This window comes from Carlito syrichta, unplaced genomic scaffold, assembly GCF_000164805.1.
Source record: "Carlito syrichta isolate Samal-C Ts95f unplaced genomic scaffold, Tarsius_syrichta-2.0.1 Scaffold306975, whole genome shotgun sequence".
NCBI classification, from domain to species: domain Eukaryota; kingdom Metazoa; phylum Chordata; class Mammalia; order Primates; family Tarsiidae; genus Carlito; species Carlito syrichta.
In genome coordinates, this window is record NW_007251071.1 from 218,235 (window position 1) to 224,234 (window position 6,000).

The following is a 6,000-nucleotide window of genomic DNA, read 5'->3' on the forward strand; positions in this document are numbered from 1 at the left end:
GCAAGGTGTGTACAATTATTACAGTAAATGGCAAGATAGGTGTGGCATCCAGGAACACAAGCCACAGAGACTTCTGAAGATGATTAATAACACTCAATATTCATAGACAAGATAAACGGGCAGTCAACAAGGACATCAAATTATAAAATAAAAAATCTAAGGTTGAGGACAACTGCCCTGGTAAAAAGTCACAGTCAGTGCCCGGTTTCCAGACCTGAGTCAGTTCCACGGTCTGAGACTCATTGTCTGAGGAGAGGCTGACGGTGATGAGGACAGAGCCTGAAATGCCTTAGCAAGGGCATCCAGCAATTATTTTCCTAGCACTTCAGAATATTGGTCCAATCTTTTCACCAGGTGATAGAGTTCTGTGGCAAGTCTAGACAGCATTGCAAAAAGCCTTGTCACATCCCTCAGAAGACACTATGGAATTAGAGGGATCTGTGGTGGGAAAGGATGCCAGGAATGGTTACTGGTAAATCCAATAGGAAAATAGCTGCATCAACTCCTAAGATTCTGGAGCAGGGCCATACCATCTGTAGCAAACAACTATATACTATTCGAGAAGTTCTTGCAGACCACTGGCCCCTATTGAGATGGAGCATCTGAGAATAGAACAAGTAACCATGCAGCCTGAGGGATCCATCATGAGCTGATTCTGTCAGACCCTCCAAGTCATAAAATTGGATGGGTCCAGCAGCAATCATCACAAAATGGAAGTGGCAGACACAGGATTAGGCATGAGCAGGGCCAGAGGACACAAGTAAGTTGTACCAGTTTGTGGCCCAGATCTGCATGTCATCCACTACTATTGTACTTGTGCTTACAACTATGGTGTTCACAACTATCTCAAGTTTATATCTATGGCTGCACAGGAGTGTCCTGTATGGCCAGCTCATGGAGGAGGAAAAAAGCTGATCTTCATTCATATAAGAGTGCAAGCCCAAAATGGATGCTACTGTACTCAACTTCACTTTGGGAAAAGTTCCTGATGATGCAACTTGTCATCTACTTTATATGGAAGGAAGAATGGCTCAAGTTAAGAATATATATATATACAGCTTCATGGACAATGGTGAATGGGGTGGCAGTTTGGTCAGGGACTTAGAAGGATAAAGATTGTTATGGATACCAAGTATGAGGAACTGTGTCATATGTTAATGCACATAAAATCACCCACTACCAGAAGGCACTAAACAACCTTCATGGCTTGGTCATGCATGTCATCCATCCTCTCTCATTGGCTACTGTAGCACTGGCACAAATGGGTACATGAGTGAATAGCCATGGTGGCAGGGATGGTGACTATGAATAAACCCAACAGCATAGACTTTCATTCACCAAGGCTGATCCAGCTACTGCTGCTGCCAAATGTCTAAACTATCAGTAACAGAAACCCCAGTATAGCATCATCCCTCAAGAAAACCAAAAAACCATTTGGAGGTGTCAACTTTCAATGGACTTCTTCTACCCTGCAAGGGGCAGGAATTCATCTTGACTGAGATTATTATATATTCTTATATGAGTTTGTCTTTCCTATCCAAAGAACCTCAGGCAGCACCCCCAGCTAAGGACTTAAGAATGTTTGATTTACTGATATTAGATTCCATATGACATTCATTGCCTTGAACTGATCCTATCACATACTGCACCATTTCTAAGCCATTGGCATGATAGAAAATGAGGTGCTTAAAGACAGAATTGAGGATCTAGCTTGGAGATGATACCCCACAAGATTAGAGATACCACTCTAAATCAATGATCATTATATGGTGCTATGTCCCCAACAGGTAGACTATTTGGGTCCAGGGACTATGGGGGTAAGGGAGAAAAGGAGACATGGCCTTGCCTACTGTCATTCTCAGTGGTACATCTGGATAATTTGTGCTCTCTGTCCCCAAAACTTTATTTATTATTTTGAGTTGGAGTCTCACTTCATCGCCCAGACTGGAGAGCAGTGGCATGCTCACAACCATTCCAGCGTTGACCTGCTAGGCTCCAGTGATACTTCTGCCTCAGCCTTCCAAGTAGCTAGAACTACAGGTGTACACTACCACACCTGGCTAATTTTTTATTTATTGTAGAGACGAGGTATCTCCAAGTTGCCTGGGTGGGTCTCGAACCCACGGGCTCAGGCATTCCACTCGCCTCGGACTCCCAAAGTGCTGGGATTACAGACTGAGCCACCAAGCCCGGCCTCCCCAAAACTTCAGATTCTGGGAGTCAAGAGGTCTTAGTTCCCACAGGAGTAATAAGTTCATCAGTGGACACAGTCTCACTGTACTTTACACTATAGTGGTCACTCAGTTATTTCAGTCTCATGCCAAGAGACCAGTGGGAAAGAAGTCACTGTACTAGCAAGTTCACTGACCCCTCATCAGGAGGTGATGATACACTGTTACAGAATGCAGGGAGGGAAGAATATTTGGCATATAGAATATCCAGTGGGATATCTCTTGATGCTCCCATCCCTAGTTTTAACAGTAGACAGACAAGAACAGAAGCTCTGAGATAGACGTGATGATCAGGAGCTAAGACTCCTGAAGATGAGAATCTGTGTCACCACACTAGACAATCTGCCTCAACCAGCATGTCTGCTAGCTGAGGCTGAGGCAATTCTATAAAGGGGGTGTGTGTGGAGAATGAGTATGAACTATCAGTTGCTTCAGGCTTAAGATCTATTGCAGCTGCAATGACTATAGTTTTCCCACTTGTAGGTTCCCTGGTAATAAAGGCCAATAAGAATCCAAGAATCACTGGGGGATGAACTCACTACAAGAAGCAAGTGAATCTGAGCTGCACAAAGGGTGAACTATAATAAATAGTGTTCCACCCATATCTCTTCTACAGGGCCAAGAGCCAATGCACCTGCTGCTGCAATTTTTGAGTCACACTTTTTATATCCTTACCACAGATATGAACTGAATTAAATCAACCCATAACCAGAATGAGTCTTAATAATTTGCTAAATCTTAAAATTGACACCTTAATTTGAGCTCTCCCCTCCAACAAAATGTAAGAACACTTAGGCAACTAGTTCAAATTGGAATCCAACCAAACCAGAACGTCAAATTTTCTCAGATATAAACTAAACCTAAAATTCCAGACACTTTGCACATATAACCCTGGGTAGACTCTCTGTGGCCTTAGCAGTTCATTTGAATTAGAAGCCTCTAGGAGTTTAGCTGCTAAGTATGCTCCCACCTGAGATGAGGGGAAATGGCTAGAATTTTTAACAATTAACTTCTGCTCAGCTATTTGGTTCAGAGGGGAAAGAAAACATCAGCTATTTTTCAAAAAGTAATTCCACACCAACTAACATCATACCCTCCAAGTCACATCATAAAAATAAGTGATGCCTGGCTGTGGTTGTGAAGCCACCGGGCCAGGTGTGGTGGCTCACAACTGTAATGCTAGCACTTTGGAAGGCTGAGGCAAAAGCATTGCTTTAGCCCAGGAGTTTGAGACCAGCCAGGACAACAAAGCGAGACCATGTTTCTACAAAAAATAAAAATAAAAAAATTAGCTGATGGGAGGCTGAGATGAGTGGATTGTCTGAGCCCGTGGGTTCGAGACCCGCCTGGGCAGGCGAGACCTCATCTCTACAATAAATCAAAAAATTAGCCGGGCGTGGTAGCGCGCGCCTGTAATTCCAGCTACTTGGAAGGCTGAGGTGGAAGGATAGCCAGAGCCCAGCAGGAGCGGCCAACTGCACTCCAGTCTGGGTGACAGAGTGAGACTCCAACTCAAAAAAAAAAAAAATTAGCTGGGTATGGTAACCCATGCCTGTAGTCCCAGCTACTTGGAAGCCTGAGGTGGAAGGATCACCTGAGCCCAGCAGGTCAAGGTTATGGTGAGCTGTGATTGTGCCACTGCACTCCAGCCTGGGTGAGAATGAGATCCCGAGTAAAAAGAAAAAGAAAAAAAAAAGGGAAGCCATCTCAATTCTCATCTGATAAAGACTAGTGAAGCCTCAATACAAAGAGTAAAATCCTAACCTCATTAATAAAGACATTGACTCAAAGTTCAGGCAAAATCTTTAGGTTTCTCATTCAAAGTGGTGAGGGAATTTTTTTAAAAAGTAGTATTCATATGAAAACTTGTTCTTAGATGCCCTTAAGATTGCTACTCATACAAGAGATGCAGTTCTAGATTTATGCAACAGAAGAGCAGGAACCACGCTTGATTCATCTTTGTATCCCTCACAACACTTAGCATAGCTTCCTAGTACTTAGTAGTAGGTCAAGAAAAAATTATTAGATGAATGGGTGAATGAGGCTGCAGAGTTCCACTAGTCATCCTGGTTGCTGGCAACCTTTGAGGGGACGTTAGCCAACACACTTTTTGAAGTGTAGCTTGCCCAAGCAAGAATTGACTCTTCTCTAGTGCAGTCAGGGCTGCTGCCACTTCGTCTGTTTACACTAGGCATGGGAACCTTTCTGCTGCCAGCCACCTCTGCTTCATTTAGGTTAGCAGTGCCTAAAGCAGTTCTCAGGACTTTAAAATGCAGCAAAAGGACCAATTTAGAAGAAATGAGCCAACACTATAGGATTTTCTGAGTTTATTCAATAGCTTGCGCTTGAATAATGACTGGGTGTGTGCACATGTGTGCCAATAATATTTCCCCAGGAATTTTAGATTTGCACAGAGAGACAGTGATTGGAAGTTGGTAGCTTAATCATTAATTGCAACTCTTTGGAGGAAACTAGTGGATTTCCGCCTCTGAGTTCCTGGGAACTGCTCTGGGTCATTTCTCCCTGAGGGAGGCTTAGTTGTTCAACTCTTCCTTGTAAAACTATTTTTACAGTAAATTTACATTTTTACCTATGTTCTCTTCAGGTAGTTTCTGTTATTTGCAAACAGAAGAAAGATTGTCTATTGGAGGAAACCAGTGGATCTGAGTTAGGCTCTGGAAGAACAGTGGGGTTGTTGAGGGATGTTGTGGAAAGAGGGGAAGAGCTGAGTCAAGAGACTTGGGGAAGGCGCTAGACAATCATCTTCCTGCCCAGAGTAAGCTGTGTGCAAGAGGCAGCCAAGCAGAGTGTTGACTCAGCAAAGGGCTGCAAGGAGCTCCCTGAATGAGGCCGGCTTCTACATACCCATTTCAAAGCAACTGGATGTTCTCTTTTCCCTCTTATCTGCTCTTGTTCCAACCATTTTAACTTGTTTTGTGTCATCTGCCTCACATATCTTCCAAGGTGCCAATTAACACCAACAAGAAGGTCACAAGCTTTTTATTGATTCCAGAATATTTCTGTGAGTTAGCCTTTTTATTGAGCCCAAGGAAGGAACTCAAATAGTGACTTAATTTGTCCTCCCTTTTATCCCCCATTTTCTCAAGTATCTCATTGTGAGAATCTGGATACAAACCCTGCCTATGGTTAAAGCAAATTATTTAAATGAGTTTATCAGATGCCACTAGGAAGGGAAGGCTAAATTAGGAAATGGCAGAGAGTTGTGAATTTAAGCAAAATGGCAGCAAATCTGTGTGGGAGGAGGGAAGGAAAAGAGGAATTTGGACCATTTATTGGCTGCATGTCTTACTGACAGTTAAATACAGTAGTTTGTTCTGTTTTCTGCCACCCGAGAGTTATTTAATTAAATTCATGACCAAGGATGCTAACCAGTCCCACATCTAAAATAATTGCTCCTCTGTTGGTGAGATGTAAAGCCGGGATTGATTTTCCCTGGGCTGATAGCTTTCCTTTCTGACTCATGAATGTCATCTCCACTCCCCTCCTCCCACGTAATTCGATCTCTGTATTTGATCCCTATTTAGTAGTACACTTCGCCAAACAGATGTCTGAGTAATTAAAATCCCACATGGGCACACTCGTCAGTGAGTTACATCTATTTAATAGTCAGCTTAGAAACTTTTCACCCTCGGCTTTTCTCCCATCCTGGTGTCATATGTCACTAGCCTTTAGCAGGCTTTAAATATTAGAACTCAAACCAGCTATGTTTGTTTTCCTGCATTCATAAAGCCTCTCTTTTCATTTTCTG